Genomic DNA, 18,976 nt, shown 5'->3' with positions numbered 1-18,976 from the left:
CCACCCTTAACAGATTTACGAGGGTCGTCCCATATCCTTGGTGGGAGGCTTGATAAGGTCCACATTTCGATATGTAGGAGTTCTTTCTATGGGAAATTTTATCAATATTAAATGCAGTGTGTTCTTCTTGAACTCCCTTATGACTTTATAGATCTCTTAGCCAACTCAGGGTTCTTTCATGTCATCTTAATCTCATCTGCGACCATGTACCATCTGAAGTAATTGGCCGGTGTGCGATCCGACATTCACATTGTTGCATATTTGGTCTTGACACTTTCTGTATCAAGTACCGCGCTTCTTCTGGAAGAAGGCATCAGGATCACCGAAGTAGCCAGGGGTTGGGCCCAGGGGGTCCGGACTCCCTCCCAAATGGTAACTGTTTATATATTTTTAAGACATTTTGCTTGAAATCCACATCCACTATTTTCGGTCAGAATTTTCACGGACAATTTTGTTTAAAATTCTTTGATTTTCTGTTCGTCTAATTTTTATATTTCAAATTTTCGAACATTGATTTTCTGTTTCGAAAAAAAATCCAAGATTTTCCACTTTTATTTCCGTTCAGGAAGTCTTTGAAAAATTATTCATTTTAAAATTTCTCTGAACAATGATTTCAAAATTGTAGAAGACACATCAAAATCTGTAAATGTTTGTTCTCGAGGATTTTATTTAAAAATCCGCTATTTTTGATCTGACATTCCACCGACAATTTAAATAGGATCTTTAACAAAAACAAGATTATCGCTCAGGATATTTAAAAAAAAAAATAAAAAAAAATAAAAATTTTTTACAAAAATCCCCAAAATTTAGTTCACAAGTTCTTTAAACAATTTTTTTAAGCAAAACAAAATAATGATTTTAGGTCTAAAGGTCCCGAAGGAATTTTGTTTTAAAAATTCACTATTTTCGGTCAGAAGTTTCACAGACAAATGTTCTTAAATATATACGAATTCCGGTCGGTAGGTCAGTCCGTTGATTTTTTTAAGCATTAATTTTTTTTTTCGAGCATTAAATATTTTTTACCAAAAAAATAATTTAGATTGGAAGGTCCTTGAACAATTTTTGTAAAAAAAATCTATAAATTCCGATCAGGATGTGCTTAAAAAAATTAATTTAAACAACGAACAGTCGTTTCATCTGTAGAAAATAGAACAAAATCTGTCAATTTCATAAAGAGGTCCTTTAATTTTTTTCTTAAAAATCCTCCATTTTTGGTCTGTTGTGGGTGGAACTCCACAATTGACGATCTTTAACAAAAACACAATTTTCGCTCAAGATACTCTTGTAAACGATGTCTTTAAACATCACGAGTTTCCTTCCAAAATGTTTTTTCACAAAAAATCACAAATTTAGTTCAGAAGGTCCTTGAACGATTTTTTAAACCAAAAATCCACGATTTTAGGCCAAAGGGACCTTGAAAAGAAATTCTTAAAGCCTTCTAAATTTTTAAAGTCCTCTGAAGAGAAGAAATTGTTATACATTGAAGACTTTCTCGGATTTCTATATAGAAAATATTCATAATCCTAAAAAAAAACAATTGAAGGTTTTTCTATTTGTAAAAAGTTCCTTTATTATTTTACAAATCTTTTAAGAATTAAAATTTCAGCTGAGAAATATTTTTCTAAATGTACTTTAGCCTGTACTGGAGGCACCTAAATAATTTCAAGTGTTTGCGTTTGTCTGTTTGTCGTGTTGCTGCAAATACCCAATACTTTTTTCTCGTAGCAGGAAATTCATGTGTAACGATGCGCATATTGATTGCGATGCGCAATTTGATTTATTCCGGCCAACATCATCCGAACACAGAATACAACACAAATCAAACGGGCGCACAGTGCAACGAATATACTCCACGCATTGATAACTGAAAGCGAAGCGATGGAGATAGGGGAGGGGGACGCAGACGGACAGCAGACATACAGGAACAAAATTGCTAGCCACTACACCACCAAGCAAAGTAGCTGACTGGCTGTGGCCAAAAAACACCACCAAATCCCAAATAAAAATTCCAGACGACCAATGTGAGGCACAAAAAAAGCGCCTCCCTGTCCAGCGTTACCGGGAGATGGCCAGAGAAAACACGTACAAGCGAGAGATTCGCGCAAAGCGTTTTTGTCTGACATTTATTGAGAACATCGCACCAATGAACGACAGAACGAAGAATTCAATTCGAAGGCGATGTCAGTGACAAAAATCTCGCGGCCACAGCGAGAACGCAAAAAAAGCCATTGAAGCTCATTGAAATTTTAAGCGCGACCGTATAAAAATATTCTGTTTGGGAAAATAAAAGACATTTTGTCATGAGGGGTTTTTGTGATATATCGCTATGGGGTGGGAGGGTATTTTGAGTTCGAGAGGTAGTATGTGAAATTTTGATTTAAATCACTTCGAAGGAGAAATATTTGCAAGGATTTTAGACAACACATTAAAAAATCACGAATACTTATCTTAAGAAACACACTGGTCTTTGAATAGTCAGGAGGTCCTTAAATATTTTTTCGTAAAAATTCACGATTTTCGTTCAGAACTGTTCATGGACAATTTTTCTTAAAAAGTTCACGAATTTCGACTGTAAGGGCCTGAGAAAGGATAAATTACAAACATTTTTTTATTTTTTTTTTTAATTTTTTTTTTTTTTTAATTTTGAATTTAATTGAGATCAAAAGTGTTTTGCGAAGGAAATTTTTGAAAACATTTCTTTAAAAGATCCACGATTTTCGGACAGAAGATCCTTGAAAAAAGTACTTAAAAATCTTTCTCAACAAGCTAATATTTATTAAAATGATTAAAAATATTTTCTCAATTAATCGGGATTTTTGGTCGAAAAGATTTCATAAAAATATGTAGTCAGATGATCCTTGAAGAAACTCTACGATTTTCGGCCTGAAATTATTTGAAAAATATCAAAAATATTTTCAAATTGAAAGTCCTTGAAAAAAAATTCCTAAAAAATTTATAATTTTAGGTAGGTGGATCGCCGAAAAAAATCTTAAATACCCAGGATTTCGGTCAGAAGGTCCTTTAATTTTTTAAATTCAGTATTTTTGGTTCTTGAAAAAATTTCCTTGAAACTACTATCATCGACAATAAGGTTCGTCAATTATTTTTCCTAAATAACCACCATTTCCATCAATAAGACTTAGAAATGAATTCCATATAAAAACTCCAAGAATTACTTGAATAAAATTCTTAAATATATCAAAGATTTCTTAAAAGGAAGTCCTTAAAAATATTTTCTTTTAAATAACGATTTTCGTTTAGGAGATCCCTTAAAAATTGTCATAGAAAACCATGATTTTCGGTCCATGAATCCTTTAAAATTTTTCTTAAAAAGTTAAAAATTTCGGTAAGAATGGCCTTACGATTTTATCTTTCAATTTTTTTTTTTTTTTTTTTTTTTTTGAAAAAAAAAATAATATTTCGATCTTTCTTCTCTCTTTTTTTAAATATTTGAATAGGAGTTCCTTGTAAAAACTTCCCAAATAAATGCAGGATTAGAAAATTTTCTAAAACACTACAATCTTTGGTCACAAGATTGCCATCCAAATCCAGGATTTTCGGTAAGTGGATCCTTGAATTTTTTTCTTAAAATGCCATTTTTCGGTAAGAAAGTCCTTAACATTTTTTTTAAATTTTCCACAAATTGAGTTTTTTTTTTAATTTTTTTTTTAATATTTGAATAGGGGTTTCTGGAAAAATCCTCAAATAAATGCACTATTTTAGAAAGTTCCAAATCACTTCAATCTTCGGTCTTTTTTTCTTATAAATTAATTCATAAAAATATTGGTCCAAGGGTTCTAGAAAACCACTATTTTTTCTAGAATAAAGTTCTCAAAACAATCCACAAGTTTCGGTCAAGATGTAATTGAAAGCAATCCTAACAATTTCAGTTATAAGGATTATCGGTTCGGGGAGAATCCTTATAATTGTTTTCTTGAGAAAATGTAAGATTTCTCGTTAGGAGATCCTTCAAAGAAATCTATAAGAAATTCATAATTTTGAGGTCAATTGTCATTGCAAAAATCCTAAAAATCTAAGGTTTTCGGTCAGTGGGTCCTTGAAACACTTTGCAAAAAGTCCACTATTTTCTGTCAGAAAGATCTGAAGTATTTTTTAAAAAACGAACAATTTTCTGTCCTTACAAACTATGCATAATGTCCTTAGTTTTCTATTCTTAAAACAACCACGATTTCAGGAAGTCATCAAAGTAAATTTCATAAAAAAAAATATTTCGCCAGGAGGTTCTTAAAAAAGATTTTCGGTCAGGTCCTTAAAAAATTTATTTAAAACTAAAATTTTTGGTCAGGCGTCCTTGATATTTTTGTAATCTCCGAAAAAAATCTTAAAATAATCCAAGATTTTCAGTCAAGTGGTCCTTAATATTTTTGTAATCCTCGAATTCACGACACCTTTTCCTTGAAAAAAATCTTAAAATAATCCAAGATTTTCAGTCAGGAGGTGCTTGAAAAAACTTCATAAAAAAGATAACGATATTTGGTCAGAAAGTCCTTCAAAAGTTGTTTTCTTAAAAAGTCCTTGATTTATATGACCGGCAAGTTTCAATAAAATAAGAAATTTGGCCTTTGTGACCTTTCGAATGTTGATATTAGAAAGAGTAAGTTCGAGAAAGACGTCGTCTATGTTGAAACTCTTATTTTTTTTTTTTGGAAATTTCGAACTTGTTATAGCTTACTGAGCGAGGAACTAAGTTTGGACCAAATCGGATTTTCCCATAGGATATGGTTAGATCTACTCCAAATGTCTCAAAATCAATGTCGCCTAACGAGACATGGAGTCTAAAACCATTACCATTTTACACTGAAAAATGTAATGACCCCTTTTTTGGTTGGATTTTTTTTTTGAAAGAAGAGATGAAATGGCGATTCATCGGACATTAAAATTAAAAAAAAAAATACGAAGACCAGATTTTTTTTTTGATTCCCCCAATTATTGGCATCAATAAAAATTCACTCTAAAACTAACATTGCTGAAGTGTGTCCAAGTGGTCGACCAATGCCTGTGTCTCTAGACCTTATCTTTTTTGTCAACATTCTCATCTGTTAGACATTAAAACGATGATGAACCAGAAGTATCACCTCAAAATGAAATGATCTTGGAATATCTGAACGCAACGGACATCGATCCTTCGGTTCGACAATATGTGTCTGGAAAGAGAAAAGGCACGAGAGAGAGATACAAAAAATTGTGTTTGTTATTTACAACAACAACAACAACAAAGAATGGAGACAAAACTGAGACAACAGCCAATTGTGAGTTTTTTGCCAGCATCTCAGTTGGTCAGATTTTTTGTGGTTTTTGTTTGAGCGTTTCGTTAGCTGTTTGGGATTTGGGGTGTCGTTCGCTGTTGCCTCGGATATTTGAAGCGAGAAATGTTTAATACTGTCCAGTCGTCATGGAATTTTGTTTTCGCAACGCATTGCTTCAACACATCGTGGTCGTGGTCGTTGTCGATCGAATCCTATCATTCCATCAAGTCAACAGGCGAAGCGATCGCGCTCACCCATGGCATACATTTTCAAGTCAAAGATCGATCAGTCGGACAGTCAGTTAAGAGGGGTGTTAGGGAAGGGGTAATCATTGGGCGAGCGAGCGAGTGAGTGATCTGCTGTTAAGTTGGATGGCTGATCTGCCACGTTATCTAGATGACGATGACGATATGTTGACGTTTTCTTGCCCAGCCAAAGATGAGCTTGATTTTTGGCGTTTTTTGTATTTGTTTCTTGGTTGGCTGGTTTGGCAGTTTCTTTCCAAACTTTTTTGTGCCTCACTTGTTGATGTTTATGAACTGTAAAACTGCACTAAAGAAGAGATGATGAATCGTTTGATTGGGCTGCATGGCCAAAAACATCAAATCCTGATGTGGTGTTCACATCGGATGGATGGCTGGATGGATGGTTAGGACGATAGACGGATGGCTGGACGTTTGTTTGTTTGCATGGTTGCACGTGATACAATTATGGTCTTGTTTTTGCTAATTTCACATTTCTTAATTTTTTTACTGCCTCTCTTTGCCACTCTCTCTCTCTCCCATCGTTTTGGGGATGAGGATGATGTTGTGTGAGTATGAATTGGGTGTTGCAGTTTTTTGTCGGTGGCTTCCGTTTAAATTTATAAATCTGCGTAGCTGCGAAATATACGAGTTTCGAATATTTAACGCGATCTTGAATATTTGAAATTTTTTGTAACCACAAATTGTCCAAATAAAAATTTGATTTAAACGAAATGATGGTTATCGTTGTAGGATTGGGTTTTTTGTTATTTCGATAAGTGACAATGTTATGTTCCGCGGCAATTATTTGTGAAGAGGCTTCGGATGTGTGGGTATGACTTTTATGTCTATGGATCCTTATAATAATGATCCATTGCTCCTTTTAAAAGAGATTCGTTTCTTCTATAAAGTAATTTTTTATAATAGTATGAGGACACCTTCTTTACACTTAAATTTGAATATAAATTGAAAATTGAAAAACAATATATAAATTATTAACATAATTTATTTACTATTGTTTATTATTTTGGAAAGAAATTTGGAACAACTATTTTTCAAAGAAATTTTCAAATCAAAAAAATATAAAGTATGATTGTTGAAGTCTTTATATTATATGTAGAAGTCTTCATATCTTCATACTTCTCGAGAATTTAGAAAATCGATTTTTCCGATATTTTCACAAAAGGCATTCTATTTACTAAGGATCACTAAATTTGACACATGTTCTTGTTTGTTCTATTTTTTAATGTTCAGTTTTAATTCGACACGATAACATGATTTAAAAAAAATGGAAACGTCGTTTTTTTTTTAAATATCCAACTATAAAAATATATTTTTTTGGGTCTGGGTTTGAAATTGTTTAAATATATTCTACTAGCAAGTGCCCGCTACTTCGTCAGCGAAAAGTTTTCTTTAAAGTCTCAAATGCGTTGCAACAGTTTTAGTACTTAAAATTCACAATTTGTTCAGTTTGATATTTTTTTTATCAAATCTTCATATATCGGACAAAAAGTTTAAGATTTTTAAAATTATCCAAGTTTTTCCATGATCGAAAAAAATAATGGGAAAAATTCGTTCGTTCTTTTTAAAGTTTACCGAGGTTTAACTAAGCCTTGCACAATGGTTTCACAACCAATTTTCCTGCCCATATCTATTTCAACGTCTTTACATAATAACAAGTAAAAAAGCTGTAAGTTCAGCCGGGCCGAACTTTGAATACACTCCACCATTTGGTACAAATTTAACAATTTTCAAAAAAAAAATTAAATCCGTTAGAAATTCTGTTAAAATCATAAAAATACCGAATGGAGCCGTATATTGGGGTCTCTACGACGTGGACCTGTATAGAATATTCAAACTTGAAAAAAATCTGTAGCTAAAATCATCAAAATACCGAATATCGGGGGATACCATTATATATGAGGGCTATACGAAGACGTGTACCTGCACAGACAATTTTCGGTCAAAGACAGTAGTATTCATTACGAGCTTCAAATACTAAATTTGAAATAGTTCCGCTAAAAAATGTATCTAAAATCATCAAAATACCGAATATAGGCGGGAACCATTCTATGGGGGGCTATACGAAGACGTGGACTTACATTGCCCATTTTCAATACCAAAAGTCCTGCAGACATAATACACATTTGAGTACAATTTTGTCAACCTACTTTATTTCGTTCGGAAGCTAGAATGATTTCCACGGACGGATATGCGGATAGACGGACGGACATTGATAAATCGACATAGAATTTTGTGCTGATCAAGAATATATATACTTTGTGAGGTCTAAAATGTATATTTCGAGGTGTTACAAACGGAATGACAAACTTAATATACCCTCCATACTATGGTGGAGGGTATAAAAACTGCCCACCACCATATCTACAGGGTGAGATAAAAAAAACTGCAACCAACTTCAAACTGCTGTCACAGCGACAGCTGGTAAAACTATTCCAACTCATTATATTGTTTACAAGCATACGAAGCATTTTGGGGAGAATTTTCCAGAAAAAAAGTTATTCGTGGTGGAATTCAAGCGTGATAGTGTGATTTCTTTATATTTGGCTATCGTAAGAGCACTCCAGCATTTAAAGGTGAATAAATCTTCTGTGTCTCGTACCATCGCTCGTTACTATGATACTGGTAACGTAGCCCGACAAGGAAGTGGACGGAAGAAAACAGCAACATCAGAAGAAATGGTTCGAAAAGCAAAGAAGCAACTTGATCGAAACCCGCGTTGCAGTGGCCGAAAAATGCCTCGTAAGCTGAACATATCGCAATATTCCATTCGGCAAATATTGAAAAATGAGCTCCGGGTAAAGCCATTGAAATTCCAAAAAGTGCAGGAACTTACACCGCAACGCTACAGAAAGAAAATAGACTTAAAAGAGCTAAAGAAAAATCATTCGTTGTCCAGCAGATTGTAAACAAACAAAATGATCGTGTTTACTTGCCAAAAAAAGTCAGCTGAAAATGTGCACCTTCGGTTGGCCACCAGACACCAGAACTCAAGCACTGGCCATGGTGATGGTTCGTATTATTCGCGATTATTCGCTCGTATTAATTGACCGTGACATCAGAATAAATGCCGAATATTATCGCGAAAATATTGTGTAGGGTGTATTAAAGCCTTGGGCACGCAAACACAAACCTTGAGCCACAGACCTTGGACATTCCAACAGAACTCAGCACGCGCCGTGGTTACAAAATGAGGTTCCTCGCTTCATTTCCAGCGCACAATGGCCACCAAAATCTCCGGATACCAATCCGTTGGATTATTGTGTCTGGAGAATTTTGGAAAGCAAGTTTGGCACTAAAAAATACCAAAGTGTCGATCACCTCAACCAAGCGCTTTGCCGGGAGTAGGCCAAAATAACGCAGAGCAACATTCGGGCAGCGTGTGACGGCGTGTGTTTCATTGGTCGTTTGAAGGCCATAATTAGTGCCAAAGGTGACCAATTCGAACAAATCTAAACTTATTCTAAAATTTGATGCTAATACCGATTTTTATCAAAATATGGAATATCGGGAGGTACCGTTATATGGGGGCTATGCCAAAAAGTGGTCCCATATATATAAAGTGTCGCCAACAGAGCTAGAACCTATTATGACCTACAAAGACAAATTTTTAGACAAATTCGCAAAAAAATGTGGCAAGAATCATCAAAATCCCGAATATCGGAAGGACACGAGCTAGAACCTATTATGACCTACAAATACCAATTTTTAGGCAAATCCGTGAAAAAACGTGGCAAAAATCAACAAAATACCGAATATCGGGAGATACCATTATATGATGGCTATACCAAAACGTGGACCGATATATCTCATTTTCAATACCAACCATCCTAGACACAATATAAATTGTTCTGTCAAATAATGTGGGCTTTATCGTGATTTTAACAGACAGACCGACCGACCGACAGACAGACGGACAATGTTAAATCGACTTAGAATTTTATACTGATTATAAATATATTTACTTTATGGGGTCTACGATTAATATTTAGGGATGTTACAAACGGAATGCCAAAGTTAATATACCCTCCTTTCAAGGTGAAGGGTATAAAAATAGGCCAATGGTCTGGTGTCAGGGTGGGATATGCCGGCTCACTCCTTCTGGTACCTCCTTCTAATAGCGTCAACATTTTGAATAACCATAACGATTATAAAATGCGAAATACGCCAGATCTAGTTTGGAATACAACGATCCATTCCTTCTGGTACCTCACATACAAAGGTTATAAATTTTGAAAAAAAAATGGGGACAAAGAGTCCGATTGTATTCAAATATCCCATATCCCAATATTTCTAGCAAATCTAGATCTGGTATGAAGATTGGATAAAGTTAACCACCACCCGCCCCTCACAAAGGGTCAACATTTGAATAGTTATAATTCCCATAAAATGCAAAATAATTTACCGATATTTCTTTTTAAAGTTTTACTTTGATGCTAAACCAACACCTCCATTATTAGATCAAGTGTGAATATGGGAATAATGGGCAAATGACAATTTTTTCAATTTTGGAAAAACAATTTCGATTAATTTTCGGACATTTTCTACGATAATCCTTAAAAATACATTTTTTCCAATATTTATTAGATTTTTACAACAAGGACCTTTTTTTCTCATGTCTTTAAAGGTATATTCCGGCATCATCTGGTAATATGGACATACCTATAAGAAACCGATTGAACATAAGAAAACTACTGAGCCTAGACATAATCTTGAAAAGTTGCTGGCCTCCTACTACACAACACCAACACTACCTGCCGCTTTTCCCCATTGCACAAAAGTTCAAGCATTACAAGAACAACAACAAAAAAGGTGTTACTTCTATTGTTGTAATTCTTAATCAGCATCACCATCGTTTTCGCCAATTAGAACAAGAGTTCCCATGAGATTGAACGCCATTTAAGTGTTTGCCAGTCGGCGAGTTGATGGCAACAACAACAACAGTTGCCACACGAACTACAGCAACAGCAGTAAATTGACTTCAACTTTACTCGCAGTTCTTAACTTGGTAACGAAAGTGGCAATGGAAGCAAGAAGCAACGAAGGCGAGAGGAGAGGAGAGGAGAGGGAGGGCAACATTATCATAGTTACAGGTAACCATGATTTTGACCAAATTTGTGTTTTGCAGCTTGGCTCAGAACATGGGAAAAATTGTTACGATTCTTGGCAGTTTTTACATTTGTTTCTCTCGCCACCAGAAGGCAGCCTGAAGACGACGACAACGAATGGTTCTGGCAACGAACTAAAAACCAAAAATTATTTCGCACCTCACAAGATCTGAAATATGTTCCCTAAATGGTAGCTGGATGGCCAATCATCCAAGGCAAAGAGTGTCCACGGAACACCAACTTCCACTCTCAGAAATTTCCTCAACAACAACATGATCGATTATGAATTCTATACACGATTGTTGCACGCTGCGCCAGCAACACCATTGCAATTGGCTAAAACAAACAGCCAAACAAATGTCGCCCAGTTGGGGAGAATCGAAAACAAAAGGTGGGTGCAACGCAAGAGGGGGGGGATAGAACAAACATACATATGTTCATAAGAGTGTTTGTAAATATATTTTAAACATAAAACTCACACCATTTTTTTCTACATGAAATGAAATTCATCGACAGCATCACCGAACGACAGACGGACGGACAGACAGCTCCATCATTCTCATTGCCAACTTCACTGCCACTCATCCAGTGGCAGTCATCATTCTCCTCATCTCCAGCAGCCAGACTTTGTCGTCATCATCGCCATCAGCTGTGACTGTGCTTCACTTCCATTGCCAGGAATAATGAACAGACCAAGTGGTGATCAGTCGTTCGGATGGTTGGTTGTCTCATCACTGTGACTGCTGCCGCAGAAAATATTGCCAAGTGTTGGCTGGCTGACTGTTGGTGTTAATGTATGTCGTTCTGTTGTAGCCGTTTTTGCCTAGTCGCAGTTTGTTATTCGCGTGTATTAAGACTTGTTGACACTTCATTGGCGCGCGAGTTAATTAAAGACTACGTAAGCAAGGTAACCAAACCATCAATCTCAAGCCAAATATGAAATAAATATATTGGCAATACAGTCAGGGGTCAGTGAATGGAGATTGGGTAGGCGATAGAGGATAATGGATCGGGAATATTAAGGGAAAAGCAATAACAGCTCAATAGTTTACTTACATTTTTGGTAGATGTTTTAAAGTTTAAAAATTTTAGACCACAAAAGAATTTGCGTTAAACGAAAACTGAAGCTGCGTAATGATAGCCAGTTTTTATAAAAATTTCGATCTATGGCAAAAATCAGGTGAAATATCTTAAAACTGCTAAAAACTTTAAACAAAAATATTTAAAATGTCTTGGAAATCTATAAAATGAGGGTGCTTTATAAAAACCTGGTCCTGTAAAGACAATTTTCTATCAGGTGAGCTCGCACCCATTTCAAACTTCAAATAGCTAATTTTAAAATTCCATGAAAAATGTCGCTAAAATCATGAAATCGAGTCGAGTATCGAATTAGGCATCGTTTTATGGATACATCGTTTATGGACAACATATTTACACAATATCCCCCGGAACTTAAATTTCCCATTACCAACTTAAAAAACCAAATTTCATACAATTCCGCTGAGAAAGAAAGCCAAAATAAATACTGAATATCGAAATTTGACGTTGGGCGCCATTCAAAAAAAAAAAAAAAAAAAAAAAAAAAATAACCAGCAAAACAGCATTCGAAGCAAGCTCGGCCTTCGCATGCCCTCCACCATTTGGGAGAATATTACAAATAAAAAAAAACGAGTTAAAAAGTATCTGCAGGTTTTGCCGACCCTCAGCCACTGTTTGTTTATTTAATTATATTTTGACTTTATTTATGATTATTCAAACTGTTTATTCTATATTGTGGAGATTCCAAAGGAGTGGGCAAATGTTGTCTATTTCGTATCTGACCTAAGTCTGATATAAATCTGCCACATTAGGCTAGATCGACTCTTTCATTCACCTTTACCAGAGAAATGTAATAATTTTAGGAAAATTAAGAAATGTGGATGAGGTGCCAGATGTAGTGGATCGAAGTATTCCACTTTATCTAATACTGAGAAGAAATATTGGAATTTGGATTACAAATCTTGTGTTAATAGAAATATTGGGATTTGTCAAATTTGAAGGGGATCGGATGTTTACTTGGCCTTTATAAGTAATTTTATTATTCAAAATCTTGTACTCTTTGCGAGAGTGGTACCCGAAGCAGTGCATCGATATATTCCATCTTCACATCATGTCTTGTGTTAGCAGAAATATTGGGATGCGCAAAGTTGGAAAATAATCGGATGCTTATTTCGAGTGTTATGAGCCTCATAGTTATTCAAAATTTTGACCCGTTGTGGGGGAGTTACCAGAAGAAGTCAGCCGATATATTCCATCTTCACACCTAGTCTTATGTTGATATTAATATTGCGATGTTCCAAGTTTGAAAATAATCGAATGCTCATTTCGGGTATTATGAGCTTCATGGTTATTCAAAATTGTGACCCCTTTGTGGAGGAGATACCTGAAAGAGTGAACCGATATATTCCATTTTCACACCTGATTATGTTTTGATAGAAATATATGGATGTGTGAAATTTGAAGACAATCGGACTCTTATTTCAAAGTTTATACGAGTCTTAACAAATTACAAATTTTGACCCTTTGTGTGGGAGATACTTGATGGAGTGGGCCGATACTGACCTGGCACTAGTGCAAATATTGGAGCAAAATTGTATGAGCCTTTCTCTATTTGTGCAGTCAAATATTTTCTTTGAACTTTCGACCTTTCGAGGTACCAGAAGTAGTAGGCCGAAATTACCCATCTCCGAATCTTCAAACTTAGATGACAATAATATTACGATATACTAGGTTTGATTCAGATGCTCCCTTCGAGAGTTATCGTGCGCACCAACCAGGCAGACAGACCGACGAACGGAAGGACGGACACCCCTACACTGACTCCAAATGTCTTGAAACGGATATGATTCAAAAAGACCTAGGGTCTATAACACGTTTTGTCCGTATCAAATGATATATACCCTATGTAGTCATATGGCTAAAGCTCTAACAAGTAAAAAGCACCTTATTTCGGCCGGACCGAAATTTTTAGTACCCTCCACTATTTGGAAGGAACTTGAAATTAAAAAAATATATATTCGATAAATACCTTTTAAATAAATGGAAATCGTTATATGGGAGCCATACGAAGATTAGGACCTGCATAAGTAATTTTTGTCATTGGCTGTAGTACCGTCTCCGAACTTCACATACGAAATTTGAAACAATTCCGGTAAAAAAAATGTCCGTTGAATAATCCTCAAAATGCCGAATATATGGGGGCTACAGGAAGACGTTGACTTGCATGCCCCATTTACGAACTTAACCTGCCTACTGACATAATACACACGAGGGCAACATTTTAGCCTTCTATATCAATTCGTTCGAAGGATAGCTAAATCGACTTCGAATTTTACGCTGATCCAGAATATATATATTTTGTTGGGTTCGACATGAGAATTTCGAGGAGTAACACACATAATGACAAAGTTAATATACCCTCCATAGAATGGTGGAGGGTATTACAATTGGAATTGAAAGGGGTCGCTATACTGGGGGATATACGAAATTTCTGAACCCATCGAACTTAAGGCAGCTGTAACCAAAACCAAAATTTCAGTTGACTACCTCAATTCCTTTGGAAATTTGAGTGAATACAACAGATGGACGAACATCTCCTTACCCTTTTAGCATTTTATTCCGACCAAGATTTTGTGGACTTTCAATTCATTGACCAGCGACTTCATTACCATGTAAGTATGTGGCTGTGTCTCTGCTGATTTGCGGCAATATTTTTGGTGTCGTTTAATAGGTATCGCGTAGTCCATGGTTGATAGTTTTTTTTTGTCCCCAACCAAGGAAAGGGGAGGACAGACAGACATAAAGTAAGTCTTCGGGCCAAAGTGATTCACTACTGGCAACAGCCGTGAGGACCACCAACTGTGCAGGCATTTTTCCAACTCACGGTGCATACTGGGCCAAGCTGAGTGAGTGGCTGCTTCCCAAGCTTTTCCATTGACTTACAATTCAGTAAATGAAACAGAGGAAGAAGAAGTAGCTCTCCGACATGAGGGGAGCCGAGGAGCAGTGTAACACTCACGCCATGTGACCACCAGGCTGCACAAGTTAAGTTGTAAATTCTATATGGTTGTATTGTGTGAAATAAGTTTTGTCCATTGCTCAAGTGTCGCATACCCGGCTCGGTATGTGCAGCAATGCTGTTGGCTGGCTGGATGGTTGCTTGGTTTTGGATCGCTTGGAAGTTGTTATTTCTGTGTTGGAATTCGGAATTTCATGCAGCAACAATAACAACAAGAAACATAACACCATGGATCATGCGCAACATGAACGTCAACACCATTCGATCTGACCGTCTGTCCGTCACTCGGCTCTGTAAATGGCAATTGGTTATTAAAAATTTACATAAAATTAAAACATTTAACTGAGCCCGAGTAGTCTGTGCTCTACTCCTCCCTGGCTTATAATGGCCAAATGAATGGAGAACGGCATAGTGGTTAATGGACCGTTTGCAACAGCATGCATAACGATATGTATGGCAAGAAATTACATATCTCGTTACAGCGTCAACTACCAAATAATGATGTGAGGATGCTGAGGATGGGAGGTAAAATCATCGCCTTGATTACTCGTCGATGATTATTTTAATTCGCTGGTATTAAAGAGAATGGAAATGGGGTTTGAGAGAAAGTTTAACGAATTCAAGTTTCGGGAAAATTGATAAATATGGGGTGAGCACCCTCAAATAATGAATCATTTAGTTGATGTTTACAAATTTATAGGAATATTTCGGAATATTGACAGATTTTTATAAAAATAATGATTATAGGAGATTATAGGAGGAGGAGAAGAAATTCTGATTAAACGCTAAAAAGTGGAACGAAATTGAATTCGAGGTACATTTTGAGAACTTCGGACGATTGTAACCCTCTACATGCCTAGGTTTATTTCTTCTTCGAGGCTCATTCATATTAATTCCTAATAAAACTAAGGGAATTTTTTGACGACTGGATAATTCGAATGAGACAAAAAAAATAAGATTGTGAGCCGAACATCAGCTGGTTGATTTGCTGCTGTTCACTCTTCCCCGCAAAAAAAAATTTTCGACTGGTAAGGCTCTTTCTATTCCTAAGAGGCCATATAAAAGTCGACCAAGGCGATCGGCCGAGAATATCGCTGCCGTACGAGCCAGTGTTGAGAGGTCCCCAAAAACACCCCAAAAACGCCGTTCTCAGCAGTTGGACATGGCTCGGTCCACTTTACAACAGATTATTCGCATTGATTTGCATTTGTTCCCGTACAAAATTCAATTGACGCAAAGAATGCTGCCTGCGGACAAGCCTCATCGATTGGAATGGGCCCAAAGGTCCGTCGAATATGGGCAACCCTGTATTAACAGAAGAAGTTGAAGTTAAATTAAGTTTAAGACTAAGAAGGCCAGCCAAAGTCATGAAGGGTGATCCCACTAAAAGTGTCAACTGAGATGTATGGGTCAACTACACTGTCATCTCTCTGGAAGGTGGTTAGGAGCACCTCAAATCTTTGTAAAAGTCCCAATTTTAAAGAACCAAGGAATGGGCAAAAGGAAATGGCAAAACCATAAGTTGGATGTCGAAGAAATGAGAAGTCTTCCACCTGGAAAAGCACTAAGATTACAACCACCCTGTGGAAGGATTCTGCTAACCATATTGACGAAGCCTTGTGAAAAGAAAAAATGTTGGGACTTCTATGCGACGAGAATATCATGAATAGCGAGGAAATAATATCCTCTTAGTAATAAAGAACCCACAACTAGTAGAAGCGATCAGTGACGTAAAAATGGTTTATGGGCATTGCTAACCTTCCCCTTCACAATGGCTACATTCTGCTGTTTTTGTCTCCGAAAAAACCGTCAACTAGAGGGCCCATGAACTAGAAGCCGTAATTAGAATAACTTCCATTGGATTAAGGATCAAAAAGTGTTTGTGATATCCATAATGGGTTAATCCAACAGCTTTAGACTGTCCCGAACGAGGTTTCATATAAACTTTCAAATTTTTCCTAGGCAGTATCACACCTCTCTTGGTGTCAAACTAAAGCTGGAGTGTGAGTGGTTCCTTTCCCGAACAAAGGAAAGAGATTCTTTGATTTGAAGTAGGAAATTGGCAAAAATTGGCGCGGACGAACAGGCCACCAAGGATATCGAGAAGCCTATGTCTCAAAGAAACAATGACGCTGTGCGTCTACAGAGAAACTCCCTGGAAGTCTGTCTACAGAAGGGTCAATGGCCCAGGAAGAAAATCAAAAACTCTATTAATTAATCAAATATGATACAAATATTGGGTTAATCCAGGGTTTCAGAATCGGATTGGATTTCTTCGACATGCCGATGCCCCTGTGTAAAGGTCTTTATTTTTCTGACCATCGGTACATAAGGTGGAAAATAGCACGGCTTCCGTCACATCCTACGAATTAAAAAAAAAATAATTGAACTGGAAAATTGGTAGAGGAGTTCTATTGCAAGACTACTGTGAATGTCCAGCCATGGAAGATAAAGACAGGAATGACAATAAAATTACAGAAATGTCACTGGAAACATTAGAAAATAGTCGGCCCTTTGAGAGGGGAAATCTGTCGAAGACAATCTGGGGAATCTATAAATAAACTTGCGAAGACAAAGAAGCTTTACAGTTGGTGTCGACAAACTCGGATTTGTGGCTGAAACATTCAAAATATCAACAAGTCAAAAAAGCGCCTAAGTTCAGCCGGGCCGAACTTTTAATACCCTCAAAAATTCGGAAGGAACTTGAAAATTTAAAAAAAAAATGTCGTAGGAAAATACCGATTAAATAAACAGCGATATTTTGGGGGGCTATACGAAGACGTGAACCTGCATACGCAATTTTTTGTCATAGCCTGTAGTACCGATTCAAATTTCAAATACGAAATTTAAAAAAAAAAATCCGGTAAATAGCGTCGATTTTATCATTAAAATTCCGAAAAAAGGGAGATAAATTTATATGTGGGTATTATGAGGACGTGGACCTGCATAGACCATTTTCTGTATTAGGTTGAAGTATTTTTTCCGAATTTTAAATATGAAATCGGAATCAATTCCGACCGACATGGCTTATTTACGAACTTACTACGAAGTATACGAAGACATGAACCTGCATACGCAATTTTTGTCATAGCCTGTAGTACCGATTCAAACTTAAAATACCGAAGTTAAAAAAAATTCCAGTAAATAGCGTCGATTTTATCATTAAAATTCCGAAAAAAGGGAGATACCTTTTTATGTGGGTTATATGAGGACGTGGACCTACATAGTCCATTTTCTGTATTAGGTTAAAGTATCTTTTACGAACTTCAAATACGAAATTGGAATCAATTCCGATAAATAATGTCGCTAAAAATCATAAAAAATACCAAATATCTGGAGGTATCGTTATATCTGGGATATACGAAGACGTAGACCTTCCTAACCAATATTGTGAAAGTCAGTAGTACCCATTACGAGCTTTAAATACCAAATATGAAACAATGTTGGTCTATAATATCTCTAATATCATAAAAATACCGAATATCGGGAGATATCAATATATGGGAGCTATGCAAAGACGTGGAAACGCAATTTTTTGTCTTAGGCTGCAGTACTAATTAATATCTTCAAATATGAAATTTGAAACTATTTCGCTAAATAATGTCGCTTAAATCAGCAAAATTCCGAACATTGGGAGGTATCGTAATATGGGAGCTACACGAAAACATGAATCGACATGACTCATTTATGAACCTATCCTGCCTACTGGCAAAATACAAATGTGTGCAAAATTATAGCCTTATATCTCAATTTGTTTGAAAGATGGTCTGATTACAACAGACAGAAATTGACTTCGAATTTCACGTTTTTGAAGTGTGACATGAGTATTTCAAGGATTTACAAATTTTGACAAAGTTAATATACCCTCCATTGTATGGTGGAGGATCTACAAATCGGCGAGTACTTTTTTATGGGGTATACATAGACATGGACCATTTTCAATACAAAATTTCGAAGTTATCATTTCAACTGTTTTTATTATATAACAATTCTAAGGCTCAACAATATATAATCTGGTCTTCATCTAGATTTCAAAAAAAAAAAAAACAGAAAGGACTTGGCTTATTGAACCTTGAATATTATTCTGATGACTTTCATGGGGTCCCAGGTACATATTTTAAGGATGGAATGAAAAAATGATTCCACCCTCATCACATGGTGAAGTCATAGACAACAGACTCGTTTCACACTACCCTGCTTATAATTAATGCCAACACGTATACGCCCTTTGTACCTCTGATTCATGATCATATATCTTCCCTCCCTTTCTTCCTGAAAAAT

Source organism: Musca domestica, unplaced genomic scaffold (assembly GCF_030504385.1).
Source record: "Musca domestica strain aabys unplaced genomic scaffold, Musca_domestica.polishedcontigs.V.1.1 8, whole genome shotgun sequence".
Classification (NCBI taxonomy): Eukaryota; Metazoa; Arthropoda; class Insecta; order Diptera; family Muscidae; genus Musca; species Musca domestica.
Note: the sequence above shows the minus strand (reverse complement) of the source record.